Consider the following 21963-nt stretch of genomic DNA (forward strand, 5'->3'; position numbering starts at 1 on the left):
CATTTTAGCCGCTATTGCTGCTACAGAGAAGGGTGGAAATTACCCTCAAGGGTTTCCTTCCAAGTATTCTTATCATTTAAGTCCCGACCAAGTTCCTTATGTAACAATAAATAACGTTCGTGAAAGGTTGATTCCCAACGCGGACCGCAGACTTTCATTGATAACAGCCGCACACGAAGGCATGGCTTCGGCCCATGCTGGCGTGTCTGCGACAGTTTCTATCTTGCAGCAACGTTACTGGTGGTGTGGTTTATATAAACAAACTTGTAATTATGTACTATCTTGTGACATTTGTCAGCAGATTAAGCCTTCTACAGTTACACGTCCACCACAAACACAGCTCTGCATTTCTAATAGACCTTTTGGCTATGTATATCTTGATCACTGAGGTCCATTTTCTTCAGATACTGCTTACAAGTACATCTTAGTTGCAGTTGATTCGTGCACACGTTTCATTTGGGTTTGGCCACAACGCAGTGCTGACACTCGAAATGTCGTCAGGGATTTGCGTGTCTTTGTGGGAATTTTTGCATGTGGCACCTTCCATTCTGACCAAGGTCCAGCGTTCGCCTCTAAGGCGTACAAGGATGCGATGAAGTCTTTGGGGGTACTGGTGACATTTTCGTCTCCATACAGGCCTGAGGGCAACTCAGTTGTGGAGCGAATAAACCGTGATTTAATGCAATCCTTAACAGCTAGAGTCTTAGGTACTGGCAGGAACTGGCTAGCTCACTTGTATAGCATGCAACATGCACTAAATAATCTCCCTAGAAGATCTCTGGGTGGGCGGACCCCATACAAAATGCTCTTTGGCATAAAAATGTTTGTTCCAGACCTTGATGGTCTAGACATGGTGGCGGCAGCTGCCACCTTTGACGTAGATAATCATTCTACTATGTTACAGGACTTACAAGAGACCCGTGACAGTCTTGCAAAAGAACATTTATCCTTGACCACTGATGCTGCACCACAGATTCCGGTTGTTGGCTGGCTACTGAAGGTTGGAGATCTGGTCCGAGAGAAGGTGGAGAACAAAAGAGAATTTGGCCCCTCTTATTGTGCACCGGTTCCAGTACTTGGCGTGAGGGGTACCTGTACAGTCTTTTTACCACCACTTCCTGGTCGCAAAGACAACAGATACATCTCAGTGGACAATGTCAAGCTACAACATCTGGCCGATTCTGAATAATATAACTCCGGCTGCTTCATGTCCAGCGATTTCAAGGACTCTTGTGATTGGTAAATGTAAATGTGTTGTACTTGTATAGCGCACTGTTACCCTAGGGTGTCCTGACGCTGTACTCATACCACTGTGGAACCCTTCCTGGCTCTTTCCCTGTGAAATGTCCACTCCTGGGCACCCCCAAGGTGAAGCCAGGCATCCCAGCACTGTTGGGGCCATTGTGGAGATGAAGCAAGCTATTGCCCACAGTTGCAGAGTGCGACCCATGATTAGAATAGGCACCGAGGCGAGAATTAACATGTCCTGAGGAAATTGAGCCCAAGACCCGCCGAGGCGGGAATTGAACCCTGGTCCCGGGCCAGACCTCTGCATCAGGGTCTGCCGCTCTAACCATTGAGCCACACTTCTCCACATTGGTGCTTCTGACACCGCACAAAAGGACACTGCCATCAAGATGAACTCTGTTACTAATCCGTTGCTGATCCCACCGGCATCCACCTGTACTGAGGAAATTGAATATGCTTATCCCACAGGCTAGTCGTTGCCTGGTGTGCAACCAACTACACTTAAACCAGTCACGTTTTTCCTTTGACTCGATATCCACTTCATCATTTGACCCTACTAAATTCAGTATTTTTGTCTCCTCGTTTAAACAGACTTATTTGGTCCCTCCTTGGGACCATCTGGTTAGTGCTGATCCTAATTTTTCTGTTCATGTCCATTGGTTATGTGACAGTATTTTTCCTACTCATCAATGGTCACTACTTGCCAGAACGCTCTGCTGTTCAGTTGGTAACTGGAACTTTGGCTCCGCACTCGTCTTCCCACATCATGAAGCGAGACCAGACTCTTGTCAACATTTCTGCCTTTCCAGTCGCTGATGGCATTGTCTGGGATGCTATGGATTTCCAAATTCATGGCCCGAGAGAGATTATTAACGTACCAAATGTACTTTGTGTATCAATGGGTGATGTAGTGAAACAGAACATACGTTCAGACAATTGGAATGTGCAATCAGTACAATCTTTATTTTCAGATTTGAAGTATCATGCTGCCTTTGACGCTGAAGATTTGTATTTAAATACTGCTAATTATGCCGATTTATATTGTTATCAGCATTTTGGACACCATTGCCTACATAAGGCTATTACATTTAAACATTTCTTTAATTACACACAATGGGAACATTGCCCGACTCCATTAGAAGGCAGCTCCAAAACTCTGTTAAGGAAATTTACATATTTTGCAGATTTTGATAGGTCAAATCCGGGGTCCTTTTATTTTAAATTGAACATTTCATCTAGTGCCAAGGTGATGTTGACTCACACGAAATTGTTGTATTCCAATTCCTTTATAGATAAATTATCAGTGGGTGGCTATGAACATTGGGAGGCCACCATTGATTTGAAATCCATCTAGGGTTCTAGACCCTGGCAGGTTCGCGGCACTGAAGCCTTACATCAGGCGTGCCTTATCCCAACACAAATTCTGTTTTTGAATGATTCCATATAACAAACAACCTGTTTTGGCTTAGCCACTACAAAACAGACAAATGCCACTACCATTCCTACTCTGGCTATGTATCATAACTGGAGCTTGCATACTGATTACTCCGTTGAAGAACTGCAAGCTTTATTTCAGAATATGACATTTAATGTCTCCAGTTTAGAACCTCTAGGATGGTTAGTTTGGCAGACAACTTCTAATGCCTGCCAATTACGTTTCTATAACACAATTCCTGGTTACAAACAGGTTAGACCTGACCCACGGTTTGCAAATACACACTCGGTTACCACGTACTCTGTGGGTAAGTTATGTGAAAATTAGTTACAGCACTCATCCTTATCGTCCGTGAAACAACATTTATCTTTGTTATCTAATAACACTTATTTGGCGGACTTTATCAACGGACCGGCTGGTCCCAGGAGAAAGAGATTTGTTTACGCAGCTTACAATGAAATTTGGAAGCTGTCTCAAATTGAAGCTGCTTTACTCTTAAGGGAAATAGATCAAGCAAATTTAGAAAAAATACTTGTTGTAGTTGACAATAGTATTAACACACTGTCTTCCTGCATTTACATCTTAGACAATATTTTTTCATCTGTTGTTGATATTGTTCAAGATGAATGTGTCTGTATTGTATCATGGTCAAAAGCAATTGCGTTCTGTTATGCAGTTTGCATGGACTTTGCAAACTCTGAAAATGTGAAAAGTGCCATGGGATTATTTAAACGCATCTGCTTTGTTTTTGCCTTTTAATTTGACAGAGAAACAGCAATTTAAGTTCATGAAAGATGCAACATACACTCTTTTACATATTGAAAAGATAGACCTTTTACCCTTCTCCGTGGCCAAAACTGACTCTGCTGTCTGGCTCATCCACGGGGTTATCTCTTTACAATTTTCAATGTTTCAATTTAGCTCCTGCATGGAGCATTACCCGATAGGTCACTATGAACCCCTAGGCAGCGCTTTCCTGCATGAGGTATGGGCCTTGCCTTTCACGTACAGAAGTTTGCGAGAGGAAAAGGAGGTATATCTTACAGTGGAAGCTTGTGATTCGACAATAGGTCGCTCCCTTGTCTGCAAAAACATACAGTTACACGGGGCTTGTAGTATTACCGCCCCAAATCTTGCATGTATTTTAAAATGTATTCCAGTACCAGCTATTAAACCCACTTTCACTCTGCTTGCTAACGGTAGCTATCTTCTTTTAAATAACGAAGAATGTTGTGGTTTGCTGGCTGGCATCCCATATATTGTAACAGTTTCACAGCGCGTAGTTTGTTGTAAAAATGTGGTTTTCCCGCCCCCATAGGGGAAGCTTGAAGTCTCAATTTGGCCTTGCATCCCAACTTTGAAAACAGACTTCAATAAGTTGAGCAGAATAAACGCGCTATTATTTCCGCAAGAAGTCCCGCTCACTTCTGCACGTGAAACACTGGTTTTGCAGATTGCAAGCACTAATTCTGAAATTCTAGGATGTCTAATCATTGGTAGCTTCGCTGTAGTACGGAGAAGGAATGAGACACTATAGCTAGAAGGGTGCCAGAGATGATCCTGCCAACTACAGACCGATCAGCTTGATCAATGTGTTACAGAAGGTGGTTGGCAGGGTTATCATTATGAGGGTAGGCATCTAGATGGAGGAGAGGCAGGTTTTGTCCCATTTACAAGCTGGGTTCCGCCAAAAGGTGGGCACGATGGACCAGGTCTTCCGCTTCTTTGCGATCTATTGGAAGACAGTTACCATCAACAAAGGTAGTTTATACCTAGCTTTCATAGATCTCAGGATGGCGTTCGACCTGGTCCCTCGTGATAGGCTGTGGGAAGTTCTAGAGTAGATGGGCTTCCCCTGTTCCCTCTTGGGCTTTATTGTGCAACTCCATGAGGGGAACTATGCGAGGATCAGATGGGTTACCCAAGGTCAATTGACCGAGATGATTCCCGTGAGGAGGGGTGTACGCCAGGGATGTGTTATGGCTCCAACGCTGTTTTCCCTCTTTGTGAACGGAGTGGTGGACCATCTGAGAGAGGACCCGGCTGATGCTCCATCCATGGCAGGTGAAAAAATCCCCACACTCCTCTTAGCGGATGACACCATCTTGATCTCCAAGACCCCGTCAGGCCTCCAAAAGCTTCTGAATCGTTTTAGCACATTTTGTACTGATAGAGGTCTTATTATCAACACCACAAAAACAAAGCTCATGGCCTTAGCACCATCTACCAGATTCAAAATCAACCTCTTGCTCAACGGTGAGCCCCTGGAACTGGTGGACTCTTTTGACTATTTGGGTATTAGGGTCAATAATCGGATGAGCTGGAAAGACCACTTGGCCAAAATGTTGCTAAACTACAAAAGAGTTTCAGGGGCGGTCCTGAGAGAGCACCGGGAGTCCAAGAGCAAGCCAGTAGCACCGCTCCTTGCAATCTATGAGGGCCAAGTTCTACCATCCGCCCTCTACGGCTCCGAACTATGGGGGTTCGAAAACACCTCTGAGCTAGTTAGGTGTGAAAATAAGTTCTTGAGAGACGTGGTTGCCCTTCCTGTCTCTACCCCGTTAATTCGTTTGAGGGCAGATTTGGGCAGGCGTCCGCTCAGGGATCTAGTGCGCCTGCGCCCGTTACTCTTTTGGGTCCGCTTGCGAAGGACTAGGGAGCACCAAAAGTATGCCGCTGCCCTAGACGAACTAATTTTGCTTATCTCTAATAACAGAATTAAGTGGTTAAGCAATTTGAGACAGTTGGTTGTCCTTCTGGGTTTGAGCGACACTTGGGAAAATCAAACCCCACCGCCTAAGTTAGTGATTAAACAGCTGTACTGGGATCTAGTTCAGAAGGAGACCATCACCAGAAGTTCAGGGGGATCTTTAACTGAGCGATTCTTGTCGTTCAAATGGGTTAAGTGCTTTGAACCATTTTTGGATTACATTGAGATACCCTTGGATAGAGCACTTTATCTAAAGGTTAGGTTTGGGATCCTCCCGGTTAAGGATTTCACTTTGGGGTGGAATAAGCAGGATGGCCCACTGAACTCATGCCCTGGTTGCGCAGCACCCACAGAGTCCGTGGCGCACTTTTTTTTTGCCTGCCCAGCATATAGGGTAGCCAGGAGGACTTGGTTAAAGCCGCTATGTAAGGGGCTAGGCCTTAGATGTCACAAAATGGCTTTGCGGATACTCTGCACTGACACATCTTCTATTGCTATGGTCTGCGGAGTAGCCACATTTTTGGGTAGTGCTTGGCGGTCTCGCACGAGGCGCATCAAGGCCCTCCCCCTTGTTATTTAACAGCGAAAAGACTCTGGATTGGATGTCCCTACCCTGTTTGTCATCCTAGAACATGTAACTCAGATCCTCCCAGGAATCGCGGGAGCAAGAACGCTCTTTTGCTCACTTACTCATACTTGTCCACAACGTGAATAATCTGGAACACTGTAAAGTTTAAAATGTTTATTTTAACTAACATGCTCTATAACGCAGTATACGAGCCAATACTAGCAGCAAAATGCATAAACACAAGATAGTAAGCATTGCTACAATTCCATAGAAAATAAACGGGGAGATCATTCTATAAAGATAGTGGAAAAAGGACTACCGTGCCTTGCCACCCTCCCCGTGCTAGGAACTAGTTTATTATAGAAATAGAAGACCTCTGGGCTTTGTCAGGGGGGACCCCATACCTGTAGGTTTAGATGCAAAAAGTTTACATCTCCGTTCAAGCACAGCTCTTCCCTCTGGAAAGGTATTCTTCAAGTGCCTAACATGCATTCAATGCCTTATTAAAAGCACTCGATTTTCAGTAGTGAAGCTGTGTGTGTATTATGTCTAACATGCGTGGGACTGACCAAAGCAGATCAACGAGAGACATTGCTTTTCGACCTTGAACACGATGTGCAGACAAGACCCACAGAGTACAGCAAGAAACGTAAAAGGTAGACGGTTCTCATGTGGACGAGCACAAGCACTGGTTTTGCAAAAACAAAGTCATGTGGAAACGTGTGCAAAAGCGGCAACATGGCAGCCAAGCGTGTAATAACATATGCTAACTTAGCAATGTCCGCAGGGAATCCCGTATCCTCTGCCCAGCATATAGGGTAGCCAGGAGGACTTGGTTAAAGCCGCTATGTAAGGGGCTGGGCCTTAGATGTCACAAAATGGCTCTGCGGATACTCTGCACTGACACATCTTCTATTGCTATGGTCTGCGGAGTAGCCAAATTTTTGGGTAGTGCTTGGCGGTCTCGCACGAGGCGCATCAAGGCCCTCCCCCTTGTTATTTAACAGCGAAAAGTCTCTGGATTGGATGTCCCTACCCTGTTTGTCATTGATCTCCTTGTTTTTCTTTTTTTTTACTTTAATCATAACGGTGCAACAGGAGTTGTTGGATGAATTGTATGATCGATGTTTCCTTGCTATATATTTTATTGTATCGTTTATTGTTTTCCTTTATGATGAACTTTTTATCGAATAAAGAATATATACTACTACTACTATAGCTAGTCGGATTGTTGTTCCGGGCACTAAGGTGGGTTTTTGATACACCACTACACACTGAGGTCCTGGTTTCCTGCTCATAGTTCATGGCATACTGTGCATCCAGGGAATAACATTGCTTGGAATATCAAGCCTAATAGATGTACGCTTACACACACTAGGTAAAATAATTTGAGTATGGACAACAAGCAAATGACACCCATTTATCACATTTTAATTAGGAGGGGGCAGCATTGACAGAATTTGGTGGCTCTGAGCCTGATTTATATTTGGTGGATTGAGGCCCTCCGTGACATTTTCATAGGTCTTCCTGCCCGCTGCCTTGGTGGTCCGCACACCCTATTTAGATGTTAGCAGGTCCATAGACAAACGACCACTGCGGTTCCGCCATCACCGCCAGGAAATCTCTACCGCATCGATGGGCGGACAGGTAAAAGCAGCTGCAGAAGGGAGGACCACCAGCTGGGCCAATCACATTGTGCCTTCCCGCCAACGTGACTGTGGCAGTAAATCCTCCACAGTTGGTGGAATGGAAGGGATTTAAGGCCGAAACTCACCTTTTCTCACACACTTCCTGTTCCGCCATGAATCCAGTCTTCCAAGACCTACTGCTGCTGCTTGCTGACGAACAAAAACAACACAGTCATGGACGCAATTGACAGTATGCTACATTCTTACCTGTTACCTTTTGACTTGTCTGTTAACATATGGAAAGGACTCGTGCATTTATAAATCTCTCTTACAAGCAATAGCATATCAATGTGCAATGCATATGTCTGTAATGACGTTTAAGAAATTTAAAGAAACAGACCAGTATGGTCATATTGTAAATACAACTTTGGTGCAAGCTGCCTTCAAAAAGTGGACACTGGCTCAAAAAAGCATATCCAAATAAAAATTAAACAGTCACCATACAAATTCCCACATTAAAACATTTGCAACACTCATGTCATAAGATATAGAAATTGCACTAGACAAGGTGTAACCGTTACCTTAGAAATTAACTGTAAATGTACTGTCTGTCACAAGTTAGAAGTATTCAACAAATACATCCATGTAGCATTTCCCCTTGTCTATTGCAAGTCCTGTACTGTATCCACATTCAATTGTCACAAAAGAAATCATACTGATCAGTAATCAAGGTGAAACAAACACACCTGTAGTAACACATTAAAAAGAAATTGTAACATCATTTAGTTGGTATAAGTGGCCATTACTATGATGAATATATTAGTACAGCGGAAGAACGGTTTTGGTTATAAGAAATGCCTGCACACCGTTTGTCCCTACTAACTCTTCGAAAGCAATGCTCACTCTTTTGGGTCAACTGAAAAAACCCAAACGGCTTCCTACAAATCCACAATTTAGAGGAGCACTATATATATATTTTACATTCCACCAAGAGTCCAGAGTTACTCAAAGATACATCCAAAAATGTATATTGCTTGTATGCATGTACACTGACAGCAAGTTTACTTTTAAATCAGTAAATGGCATCAGGAAAATATATTCAGATTTGATAATACTCAAACAATCTGATTGTTTTTCATCTTCTTTATTTTCACAGAATGTGCACAAAAAGACAAGTGTAGATTAGCAACGGTCTACGTGTTTCGACCCTGTTCTTTTGGGACTTCTTCAGGGCACTAATCCAAATCATGGGAGATCAGGTGTGCAATCAAGTTATAGGATTCCAAAAATAGATCTTTAATATTATATTACAACCTCAAGGGATTCTCCTGTTAGTTAAAAAAAGGCCGGTGAGTTCCTCTACCATATCAGTAAAAACAGAGCAGTTCCTCTTTTTATTTGTGTGTTCTCCCCTAATTTTCTGTGTTCAGAAGTCCGGAGAGAACTGGAAGTCAATAGTTTAGTTGGTAAATACCTTCATGTCCGGCATCAATTACTACCGGCTCTTCCACAACCCTTCTTGAGCAACTGGGCATGTAATGCCCCCCTGATTCCTACGGTAATCCCTTGCCAACAATGTCCAAAGCTATGATGAATGCTTGCACCTAAATTCAAATGACCCTCACATTCAATGTTAACAAGTGTATGCACTTAACAAAGTAGACATTAAAAACATCTGTTGTATTACCTGACATCACAGTAAAGAAAAATATGCACTTCACATTTTACTCTAAAACATTGCTAGGAATCAAACAATTTCTAAGGAAAAATAATGGCGAGACTAATTTGGCCTAATCAAAAGTATGTATTTATTCAACAAAATGAGATAAGGCTATGCCTGTGGGTCTGGTATATGTCATGCATGTTTGGGTGTGTCTTGCATCATAGGTGTCTGTTGTTTCGATGAGTGTGGGTGTTTGCGTTTTGTGGCTGGTAATTCTAATGTGTGTGTAGGCATGGATGGGTGTTCTGTGGATGTGCTACGTGTGGTTGTGGTGCCTGTGAGTGTGGTGGTTAATGCTGTGTCTGTGGAAGTGCTCAGTGAGGGTGTGGTGTGTGGGGGTGTGGTGGCAGCTGCAGTGTTTGTGGAGGTGCTGGTGGTGGGGGTGGTGCATGTGGATGTGGCGGTGGCTGCAGTGTCTGGAGGGGCTGGTAGTGGGGGTGGTACATGTGTCTGTGTTGGTGGCTTCTGTGTCTGTGGTTGAGCTATTGGTGGTGGTGATCCCTATTTGTTTGGATGTGCGCCTGCGTTTTTTGTAATGTTTGTGTTTCTGTGTCTGTGTGAGTGGGTGCGTGTAAAGGTCTGAGTGTGCTTCAGACAAGTCTGGGAATAGGGAATTTGGATGGGGAAGGTGTCTGAGTTGGGGTACAAAGTTGGGATGATTGGAAGGTGACAGTCAGTCAGTAGGCTAGTCCTTGGAAAGACCTCTGTAGGCCAGACATAGCACTGTGAATGCTTTCAGGTAGGTTACAATTTGTTGAAATTGGCAGCCAAGTCCCTGGATGGCATTCAGTAGTTCAGTCTGGCCTACAGAGATGTTCCTGAGGAGGTCAATAGCCTCCTCACTCAGCACAGCTGGGAGTACAGGGGTAGTGGTTGAGGTTGCTGGAGCAAAGGAGGTGCCACCTCTTTTAGTGGATGGGTGTATCCAACTGGGGGGAGCAAAAGGAAGGATGAACATGGTACTATGGGTGGTGGACAGTGATGAAGTTGGTATACTTCCTGTTGGCTCCACCACCACTAGGGAGTGCTCGCCAGAGGAGGCCTCCGAAGAAGATGTTGAGGAGCTGTTACCTTCGTTGCACTCCCCTTACGCTCTGTGCCCTGGGTCCCTCTGTGTCATTGACGTCTGCACCTAAAGCACAGTGGCCAGCTGCTTCCCCACCTACTTTGCTTCTACATTAGCATAAGCTCCTGCATGTACACAATATTGTCAGAAAGCATTTGATCGTAGTTATGTCATTCACCATGATAGCTCATAAATAATGTATGATCTATCCATTAGTAGGTCTCTGCAGGAATTGTTTCACACCTCTGAATGGTTGGCCTTTGTAGTTCAGAATAGTGACCCAATGTCACCAAAAAGAATATCAACCAAAAAAAAACTAAAAAACATTGGTACAGTGTGCTCACAAGGCCCTAAAAGCTGCATACTTTTCATTCTCAATAACTAAAATATGAATAAATGTGTCTCAACGAATACTGCAATTTTGTACCAATATTAGCATAAACTGAAAGTAGGTTACCTTTGTTTGGGCATTTCACGATGGTAACACCTACTTCAAGTTACTAAAGTATATGTCAATTGTCAAAAATTATAAATGGATTCTGTACTGAAGTAGCTTAGAAATGTATCCCATATTATTTAGCCACCTATTCTGTTAACCCCTTCAGCGCGGCGCAGATTTCCGCGCCACGCTGAAGGTTCTGAGCGCGGGCGGGGCCATGACGGAGCGGTTCCGTCATGCGCACAGCGCAACCGACGTGCATGACGGAACCGCTCCGTCATGCGCGTCGAAGGGGTTAAAGACAGTCAGAAACAAAAATTCGGGTGAATTGACAAACGACTTCTACAGCATAAGTAAATACAAAGCCCTTGAAATATTTCTAATACACTTCAGTACAGAGCAATACAAATGTCACGTTTCATTCCTAAATACCTCTAGTTATTTGAAGTTTTTTGTGTCTTTGTGAAATAGTTTTACTAAAAATGATGGCTTTCACTGTAGTCAAAAAGATGTATAAAAACACAGTAATCATCACATACAATGAATCATATATAATAATTATTTTAAAGATTCAAATGTAATTGATAATATGCAACATATTACAACTTGATTCATTTCAACATTTACCTAATGGGTCATGAGTTGTGCCTGAATCTGAGTTTTCCTAATAAGATTATCCTACATATATGTAATGGAACATTCCATCTGCCAAAATCCCTAAAAGTGTCTACATTTTTCTCCATCATTGATTTTTCATCTGGAAAAAGGCAAAGGGCATTGAGAAATGGTTTAGGGCATGCATCACTCTGTCACCAGTGTGTGCACATTCCTGTCTGTGTTTCATCAAAAAGTGTATGCCTATCACAAGTATTTGTCCAAAAACAGACTGGAATACACACACATTTGAGAAGGAGTAAGACATCATGTCAATCTGTCACATTTAACATGTATGAAATGGTATTTCTGATGCTAAACACAATTTGGATATGTTTGGATACCGAAATGTAGTTATCAATTCTGATGTCACTAGTCATTTAGGATAATATGCTCACTCGTTTGTGTGGAACCTCAATTTACCAATTCGATGTTTGGTATATCCCCTGTATCATAAGTGCCTAGTATGCTATGTCACATGTAATAGGGCTACTATTACATCATCCACAAAACCAATGGAGCATCAATCCTGAAACAATAAAGACTATTGTCCTGTTAGGTACAACCGTCCCTCAAGACATCAAATAGCGTAACGTACATGTGGAGTTTAGGCAGCCGTTTGTGTGCTCAGAACAGTTTTTGGTTGTGAACGTGAATCAGGTGGGATCATTTTCAATAGATTAATAGACAAAACACATCATCATACACATTGTGCAAATCGAAAACCTACAAGAACTCTTCTTGGAGGTTGGATATGGGTCATCATTATTGTTGCTGGAAATAAACCAACATGTGAACATTTTTTGTCATGTAACATGTAAAACTGTGATAAGAACCTACCCCCATGTTGCAGCTGTTGGGCCCTCAAAAGCCCATCAAGCTCCAGATAAGCCACTGCAAGAATGCGGGCCACTAGCACTGTCAAGGTGCAGCGCGCAGTTTTCATACATTGGGAGGACAACGCCAGCTGGACTTAGGTCAACTTTCTGGTCCAGCGTCATAGGCCATCCTACCTCTTGTGACAATGGATGCTGCACCGCTTGTAGACAGCCAGGGACCGCACCTTCCTGGCAATGGCCTTCCAAATGTCCTGCATCTGATGAACGTTGACCGGTATCAAAAGAAAAACAATAGTTTTGTGACTTTTTGTTTGTCTGTATTGATGTAACAAACGTTTTCTACACCTGACACTAGCATGACTCATAAGTTAGCATACAACATGTGTAATTCCACATGCTGACCAGAACCAATATCTTAATACACAAGTTTCTAGTGACCTGTTGACCACCCTCATAATACGTCATGGTCTAAACTCACCAATCCAGGCCTGTGACGTCATCTAGCCCAGGGGGCTCATATTTTGTGATGTGACCTACTTCTGATCAGTGCAAAAGATTGTGAACTACTGAAATCTAAACATAGATACTTGTGGCACAGTGAGTAGTGGTCTCTATGAGTAAGGCCCCTGCAGTTTGGACATAACACACTTAGAAATGGGAGTACAATAAAATGTAGTGATAGGTCATAAAGTTAGGTGACTCTCCTTTCAACTGTTGTCTATTTAAAAGCATTCAGGGGCATGTTTTTAAGCACACCTCAAAATTTGACCTGGCAAGTATAAATTTTTATATCAGATGTACTTCAGTGCTTCAGTTATTGGTCCCTGTGACTCAGCCCCAGTTTGGTCCATTATTCTGACTGAGCGCTGCTCATTTTCAGGCCTTGTTATCTGCAGCTTGATGATTTTGATGTCACATGAACACAGCATTCCTTTAACTTTCACATTCAAAAAGTACCTTGTGCTCATTTAGTAAATTACCTCATGGCTGTAAGGTACTCTGAAGGGGTCTGGGAGTTACTGGTAGCTATTACAGACAAACGAGAAGGTGAGAGAGTACGGAACTCCCCTACTCCGAACCACCTGTCAAATACTTATACACACCAAAAGGAGTAGGGAGTGAAGATCGTGGTGTAGTGGTCCAGTGGTGGCACGTGCTGTGTGTCCTAATACTGCCCTCACTCACACAGGTGTGTGACATGCTTCATCATAGGGCTGCTTATAATACACCCCGGCGCAGCCAACACCTTGGGTGGAGAAATAGGGTAGGGGGAAACAAACACAACATAAAAGAGAGAAAACAATGCTTTCAATAGTGACTGGGAACGCCGGAAGTGAAAGTGCAGTGTGGTGTGAGTTTAAAACTAGCTCGGAGGTATCTCTATACTTATACTTTATTCCTAGATCCTCCGGCCAGGATTAAAAACGTGAAGGATGGTGGTGATAGGGAGATATAATGTTCTCCTTACACTCCTCCTTACTGCCAGGTAGTCGACATGTTTCGGCCGTGTGTCTGTGTCTGGTACTTGGGGTCACACCGGCCTTCTTCAGGACTCTGCCGGTCCCAGTGTATTATGTAGTGCTCTACCCTCTGTTCGAGGTTCGTGGGTGTCAGAAACCCTAATCCTTATGTAAAGGAACTTCCTCTAGAAAATTTGTGGATTTACTGCAAGGATTTAGGGGACAGGAGACATAAGAGTTAGGGGAATTAGACAAAATAATTCCCTCATAACTCTTAGTTGTGTGAGTATACATCCATGCGCGCACACTCACAGGCATTCTCTATATGATTACCAGTGCCACCACTGTACAGGGTGTATCACCCTGAGAACAGGAAATTCATTCCTCATAGTCAGGTAATTCACTCTTAATTAACTAATCAGAAGTGCTACCCTTTCTGTAGGTAGTAGCCTTCAGCGCCACTTGCGTACTTTAAAATCATATAAACCATCACGTACTATAGAAGGGGGCTCGGATTGTTCTTACTTACCGAGTTTACCCCTAAGTCATGTTAAAACTGGCGGTCGGCAAGGAGAGACCCCCTGTTGTCACACTCTGTGGGAGGCAAAATCATAGGGAGGAAAGACATTGTAGTCGTTATCGTTCTCAGAGTCACAATAACATGGTGAAGGTGTTCACGGTGTGAATGATAAACACCTCTTATATGTGGTCCAATGTTACCTTCTAGTTCCCTCCGACCCGTACCTAGGTTGTAAAGCACATGACCAGCGGTGTAAAATCCACTGTGGGAGCTCTTGTGTAGGGTAAACAATGAGAGCTACCCAGTTGCATAACAGCGTTGTGAGGCAAGTTGCACTAGCACCGCTTCCTTAAACAACCTAACATGAACAAAATAGTGCCACTTTTAAGTTCACCCGATCCAACCAAATGCCCCTGTTATTGACGTCCTCATTTGAGAAAACGGCGATATTTAATCCGATTTTCATGCCCCCTCTGCGCGCACCTCTCTCTGGTTTCTAATGGTATCAAAAGAGTTGCGGCTGAGAGGTCCTTTCGGCGGGGCCTCATAACCCCCACTGTTAAAAAGTAGCCCTTTATGAGAGCCTAAGCGGAGTTAGACCAATGTGCCCCCTTCTCTCTCTCTCCCTTCTCCTTACTACTCCAAGGGTGGTGCTCCTCCTAATCGGTGCTCGCCTGCTCTTGCCGTGTAGGTATGCGGGGGAGCAGCGAGTCCGTATTGCTTATGTCAGCGAGGCACTACCAATGTCCCAGAACAGTTCCGGCCACATGGGTGCCCGTGATGACGTATCAGGTGGGAGTCTTAGCAACCAGATTGTAACCACGGGCCAGCTTCTGTGATTCAGAGCGGCCTGTTGCCATGGAAACCTCGCCGCAGTGTTTTATCGAGAGTGCTCTCTTTGAACATAGGTTCTAGCTGTCACTTGTATTGTTCGTTAGGGACAAAGGGCCAGATGTAGGAAACAAAATACCGATCGCAAACGCTGAAATTCGCAGAATTTCTACTTTTGCGATCGCAAATGACCCATGTGAAATGTAGAGAGGGAAAAAGGCAAGCGCAAATGAAGGAATCACTAACAAAAGTGAAGTCAGTTAGCGATTCCTTATTTTGCGAATTTGCCCCACCGACTCCAAAATAGCAATTCGCAAAGTGCGAATTTGCTAAAAATAAATCGCAGACCAATGTAAGAAAAATCTCAAATAGTGATTTCCCGAAAAATCGCTGTTTGCGAGGCGCAAATTACCACCAACTCAAAGCAGGTGGTAACCCGGTGCACTGCATATAAACAGCCCCAGAATGCATCAGTCTCAACACAATGGCGGCCCTCTATGTCTTTGCAAGGTGGATGTGGATTCAAGCAGCAGCACAGAGGATGAGGAGGCGACAGGAACACATATACAGAGTGCGCATCACCCTTTTCCAACTCACAAATGATGAAATACATGAGAGGTACAGGCTTCACCCCACAACCATCCTAGACCTCATACATGACCTGCACCCTATCCTGGAGCAATTCCATCACATGTGCAGGTCCTTTGTTCCCTGCACATACTTGCATCAGGTAGTTACCAGGGGGTGATAGCTGTGGCTGGAGATGTCTCACAAAGTTGCATGTCACGCTTCTTTAACACCTTCCTGGATGCCATGCTTCAAAGAATGCACCATTATATCCGGTTTCCCACAACGCAAATGGAAATACATAAGACCAAGGTGGATTTTTATCAGATAGCCCAGTTCCCACATGTCATAGGGTGCATCAATGGGACACATATCGCTACCTGCCCCCCCTCTGCTGCTGAGTACATATATCGGAACAGGAAATCATATCATTCGATCAAGGTTCAGGTCATTTATGATGCGTCTCAAATCATAACTGATACAGTAGCTAAATTCCCAGAGAGCACACATGACTCCTACATCTTCAGGCACAGTGGGATCTATACACGTCAGGCTGGGGGTGAATTTGGAGAAGGATACCTGCTAGGTAAATGCATGTGACACACCCTGATGTATACCTTGGTTGTATCTGTTGTTGCCTGTGATTGATGTTTCATCCTTTCCCACTTAGGTGACAGCGCATATGCGATGCGTGCATTCATACTCCATTCCTCAATCCATCTACCCCAAGTGAGAGGAGATACAATGCTGCCCATAAGTCCACGTGGAATGTGGTGGAGCGGACATTTGGACTCCTGAAGAGCAGGTTCTGCTGCCTCCACAAGAGTGGAGGTGCACGGCAGTACCTCCCTGAGATATGCTGCAAAATCATTGCTGCCTGTGCCATGCTACACAACCTGGCAACAAAGAAGGGAACCCCAGTTGAAATCACTGATTCAGACTCAGAGGATGAGGAATGTCCACGGCCACTGCACGGCGCAGCAGGTGCCGTAGGAGTGGCAGATGGGAGACATAGACGTGCTGAGATCACACGCAACTATTTCTAAGTAAGTAATGAGACAAAGCGATTAATGATAATTGTGTAACAGTGTTTTATTGTCCTTACATCAGGCAATAAGAATGCACACCACCTCACCATATTGGCCTCTGAGTGCCTTGAGTAGCCCAGCGTAGCATTAACACACTGCATGCACATTGTCATCCACTAGCAGTGAGTCACATGGGTTACCTCACCCATCTGCGAATGTCAGCAGCAGTTGGACTCATTTACTGCGGCCACGCACAGCAGTGCATCGCTCACTTTGCACACTGCCCTCCCTAGAGGACTGTTCTCCCGCTTGCCCTTGGCTTGCACTACGCCATCTGGGCTCAGCAACAGGTGGAGTTATGCTGCTGCGGCTGGTGACCTCCTCACTGTCTCCACCATCCCGAGACCCTGTGGCAGCAATGTTGGCTGTCTGGAGCAGTTCAACCGCAGTGGTGACCTGCACCAACCCCATAGCAACATTCTGGCTGCAGTGGGCCATTTCCAACTGCATGGCCACTGTGCGTCTGCTGAGGACATTAGTGCCATTGCATAGGCGATTCACTGCCTTTGTGCATCCCTCCATGCGCTGTTTTTCCCTGCGCCTTGCGCCACGTTCACTGTCCAATTTGCTGCACAACAGCCTTACTGCCTCAGCCATGTCCCGCATGCCCTCTGCAACAGTGTTGTTCAGTCCATTGATGCCCTCCTTAATGTCCCTAAGGTTCTTGTTCATGGTCACCATCTGACGTTGCATTGATCACATTGTCTTCCCTTGCAGCCGCTGCACCTTCACCATGGGGCCCTCAAGACCTGCGAAGACACTGGATCCATCACCCTGCGCATCTGGACTGTGTGCCCTTGGTCTTCGTCGGGGACCACTGGTGTGGCTACGCTGCATGGGTGACTGTGTCTCATTAGACTGTGCTGGCTCTTCGTGCATGGTCTGTGGAGCTCCCGTGCTCTCCTCCTTTGACCCCTCCATCTCCTGCAGGCTACCCACTGTGTACCTCCTGGGTCTGGGTGGTGGTGGTGGTGGTAGTGTGACATATGTGGATGACAGGGTCTCTTCCTCCTGAATATGGTGTTCCCCAGGTGCCTTTTGTGTCTCCCTCTCAGCAGTCTGGGGTGCAGGTTCCCCTGTGGATACAGAATGTCCATTTACTGACTTGCCTTGCAGCATTTGTGTTACATTAAATTACATGAGTTGCTATTCACACTAATAGTCCTCCGCTTGCTTATTGACTGATGTGGGGCCCCTGCACTCGTGTTCAGTTAACTCACTGATATGCTATATGGGGTTAGGACTACATATCCCATGATGCATTGCTGGTTGTTTGCAATATATGGACTGGAGTGGAATTCTGATTTACTCATGGGGGATTGGTAATTGGGGATGGGGGTGGTTTAGGACATGCTGTGCACGCATCTTACCTTGTCTGTTGTTGTCTCTGGCTGAGTTGTCCACGTCTCCTATGCCACTGATGATCTCAGGCTGGAGGGTGGACTCCACCAATTCATCCAGGGGTGTGGTTGCAGGTGCTGTGGATGGTCTTCTTTGCTTGTTTTAGCCTGTCAGCCACCCTCTCCTTCGCACGGGAGCACAGGTCATACCAGAGCTTCTTCAGCTCGTCGATGGAGCACTGGGTGACACAAATGGCATTCATTTTGCCTTGTATTTCCAGCCAGATCTTTCTTTTCTGGGATTCTGGAACATGCAGCAATTTCTTTACAAACAACTGGTCGTGAGGCTTCACCACGTTTTCAATTAAAACCTCCAACTCCTCACTAAATTTTTGCTTCCTCTTCCTCTCTGCAGGCTCCTTACCCTTCTCCTGTGTGTCCATCCTGGTATTTGGTGTCTGCCTGGTAACTCCTGTGCAGCTCCTGGGTGTGTGCTCCTGCTCTCTGCCTCTCCCACAGCCTCAGGCACAGAGAAACAGCATGGGTGTGGCCAGTTCCTGTGTGTGATATCATCAGGGTGCACCTGAATGGCAGATTCACGAATGTGCGACTTTTTAAAATTACGTTTTCGCTAACTCCCGATTCGGACTGGGGTTTGCGATTTTTACCGAATCGCAAACATTTACGATTTTTTATCTATATAGCGGTTTGTGAGTTTTTAATACCTATTCGGTAAAAATCGCTATTAGGAACTCGCAAATATCTATTTACCTACATCTGCCCCAAAGAGTCATGCTGCCCCAATCAATTGCGCCTAGGTTTGCCATTAATACTTGAAGTCATTGTTATATTCCTCGCTGAAAGGCAAGAAAAAAAGGGAACAAGTGGGTATCTGATGTTTATATGACGGCCCTCTTCCTGAATATTATTCAATGAATGTCAGCTCTTATTAAAACCGCGGGTCCATTATTCAGGTCTCTCCTTCTAAAAGGTGTGGGGGGCATATACCGATGGTGACAAATGGCAAGGATGCTGAAGAAAGGAACACTACTGTAGGGGACACATCCTTGCGCCCTAAATCAACATTCACACCCCGGATAACGATGTTACCACAAAAGTGGGTACATTTGAACAAGCGGTCATATATGCCCTGGAAGATCTACAAAGACAGAACGGACGTTAATTTGCCAATATGAGCAATATAAAGAAAGGAGCACTGAAGGAACTTAAGGAGAACCCCTCCATTATCATAAAGCTGGCTGACAAAGGAGGAGCAATAGTTGTTTTGGATTAAACAACCTATAACAACGAATGTCAATGCCTCCTATCAGATGGGAGGAACTACCAAGTGGTAAGAAGGGACCCCACGGCAGAGCTAGCCAAGGACATCGCCACTCTGGTAGAGGAGGGATTGGCTAATGATTGGATTTCAAAACATGAGGCAGATTATCTCATCAATTACCAACTAAAAACGCCGTATTTTTACATATTGCCTAAAATCCATAAACCCACCAGTCAGACCTATCGTGTCGGGTATCGGATCGATTCTAGAACCATTATCACAATTTTGTGGTTTTTATCTGAAACCTTTGGTTCAGAGACTACCAGCGTACCTACAGGATACCTTGGATATCCTCAACCACATCAAGGAGATGGATTTCGATCCCAACAGCGAATTCCAGATAGGCCTCGACATTGAGGCTCTATATACCAACATCTCCCAGAGGGAGACCTTGAGGGTACTGGAGGATATCCTTTTTGAAGAAGAATGGAGATATCAAACACCACAAGCCTTCATTTTGAACTTGGCTGAGCTAGCCTTGACTAAGAACTTTTTCGAATGCGAGGGGACCCTTTACCTACAGACCCAGGGGACCTCGATGGGCAGTACTTTTGCTCTGAGCCTGGTGGGTCTGTATGTAGATGCCTTTGAGAAGACTGTAATCCATGACCCACGGTGCCCTTGGTCAGAGAATTTAAGACTGTGGCGGCGTTATATAGATGACATCCTGGTGATTTGGAAGTGTGACATAGAATCAGTCAGTCAATTCCTGGACTGGTTAAACTAGAGAAACCCCCTGCTTCACTTCACGTCCACTGTAACCAAGACAGGATTCCCCTTCCTCGATTTAATGATTGAACCTAAGGGAGGTAAACTCCACACTAGGGTTTATCACAAACCTACATACAAAAACGCCCTGTTAGCGTACAACAGCTTACACCCAAAATCCCTTAGGGAGAATCTGCCAGTGGGTCAATTCTTTCGATTGAGACAGAACTGTACGGAGAGATCAACTTTCAAAGAGGAAGCGACACTCCTCTCCGGAAAACTCATTCAGAGGGGATATCCGGAACGCACAATCAGGAGAGCCCGAAAAAGAGCAACTAATACCAATAGGGACAACCTTTTGGAGAAAAGAGAAAGACCAGTAACAGACAAACCAGTGTGTGCCACTACTTCTAATACGGCTTCCCACTAAATTAAACAGGTGATACTAAGGCATTGGAGTATACTGAGCTCAAATAAGATGAAAGTAGAAAAAACACTGTTTTCCTTCAAAAGGAGTGCTGACCTTAAAGATCTGCTAGTGCACACGAGACCTGTCGCACCACAGCAAAAGAGAACAGTAACACCGGGTCTATTACCGCCGGAACAAGGTCACTCACGTTGTGGATCTTGCAACGTATGTCATCTGACTAATAACCTGAAAACCATAGATATTGGACTTACTTATCCATGGGAACAGAGATCACAAACCAACTGTAACTCCGATTTCGTGATCTATCTTATCACTTGTCCTTGCTGCATGCAGTGTGTGGGCATGACAACCCGCAAGGTGAAGACACGCATCATGGAGCATCGCAGTACGATAAGATGCTTGAGGTCCAATACGAAACTCAGGGCCCATTACCTAGAACGTCGCCACATTCCTAATGACCTGATTTGGACTGTAATCGAAAAACCCACTATGAACCCCTCCATTGGGGATAGGACAAGGGCCCTCCTCCTATGGGAGAAAAAGTGGGTTTATCGGCTCAAGAGTCACCTGGTTGGCCTTAATGATGAGATACTGTGGCATTCTCTGAACAGACAGATATCACTCTTTTGACCAATTAACTCAGGAGTCTGGGGTTGCCAATCACCCTTCAAATACAACTACATATATTAATGGGTAAGGGGTGTGGGGAGGGCGGTAGTACTATCTACGGTAAAGAATGATTCGATCTATTGGGTTCCATCTATATACGGTAAAGAATGGTTTCATCTGTTGGGGCGATCTGTAGAAATAAGGCATGAACATCCCCCTTAGGGCACCATGGCGAACTTCCCATTTGTCACCATCGGTATATGCCCCCCACACCTTTTAAAAGGAGAGACCTGAATAATGGACCCGTGGTTTTAATAAGAGCTGACATTCATTGAATAATATTCAGGAAGAGGCCCATCACATAAACATCAGATACCCACTTGTTCCCTTTTTTTCTTGCCTTTTAGTGAGGAATATAACAATGACTTCAAGTTTTAAGTGCAAATCTAGGCACAATTGATTGGGGCAGCATGACTCTTTGTCCCTAACGAACAATGCAAGTGGCAGCTTGAATCTATGTTCAAAGAGAGGGCTCTTGATAAAACACTGCGGTGAGATTTTCACGGCAACGGGCCGCTCTGCATCACAGAAGCGGGCCCGTGGTTACAATGTGGTTGCTGAGACGCCCGCCTGATACGTCATCACGCCACCCACATGACCGGAACTGTTCCGGGATATTGGGAGCGCCTCGCTGACATAAGCAGTACGGACTCGCTACTCCCCCGCATTCCTACACGGCGGGAGCAGGCGAGCACCTA

General features: G+C 44.8%; 1 long non-coding RNA gene across 1 annotated transcript in view; it reads left to right on the forward strand.

The window, feature by feature from the left end:
- Positions 1–17818, forward strand: part of LOC146870197 (uncharacterized) — a 125998-nt gene extending 108180 nt beyond the window's left edge. The window contains exons 2-3 of the long non-coding RNA XR_014959352.1: positions 16359–16734; positions 17494–17818. This is a non-coding gene — a long non-coding RNA (uncharacterized LOC146870197). The remainder of the gene's footprint in view (positions 1–16358; positions 16735–17493) is intronic.
- The last annotated feature ends 4145 nt before the right edge of the window (positions 17819–21963 follow it).

Source organism: Triturus cristatus, chromosome 1_1, assembly GCF_964204655.1.
Source record: "Triturus cristatus chromosome 1_1, aTriCri1.1, whole genome shotgun sequence".
Lineage (NCBI taxonomy): Eukaryota > Metazoa > Chordata > Amphibia > Caudata > Salamandridae > Triturus > Triturus cristatus.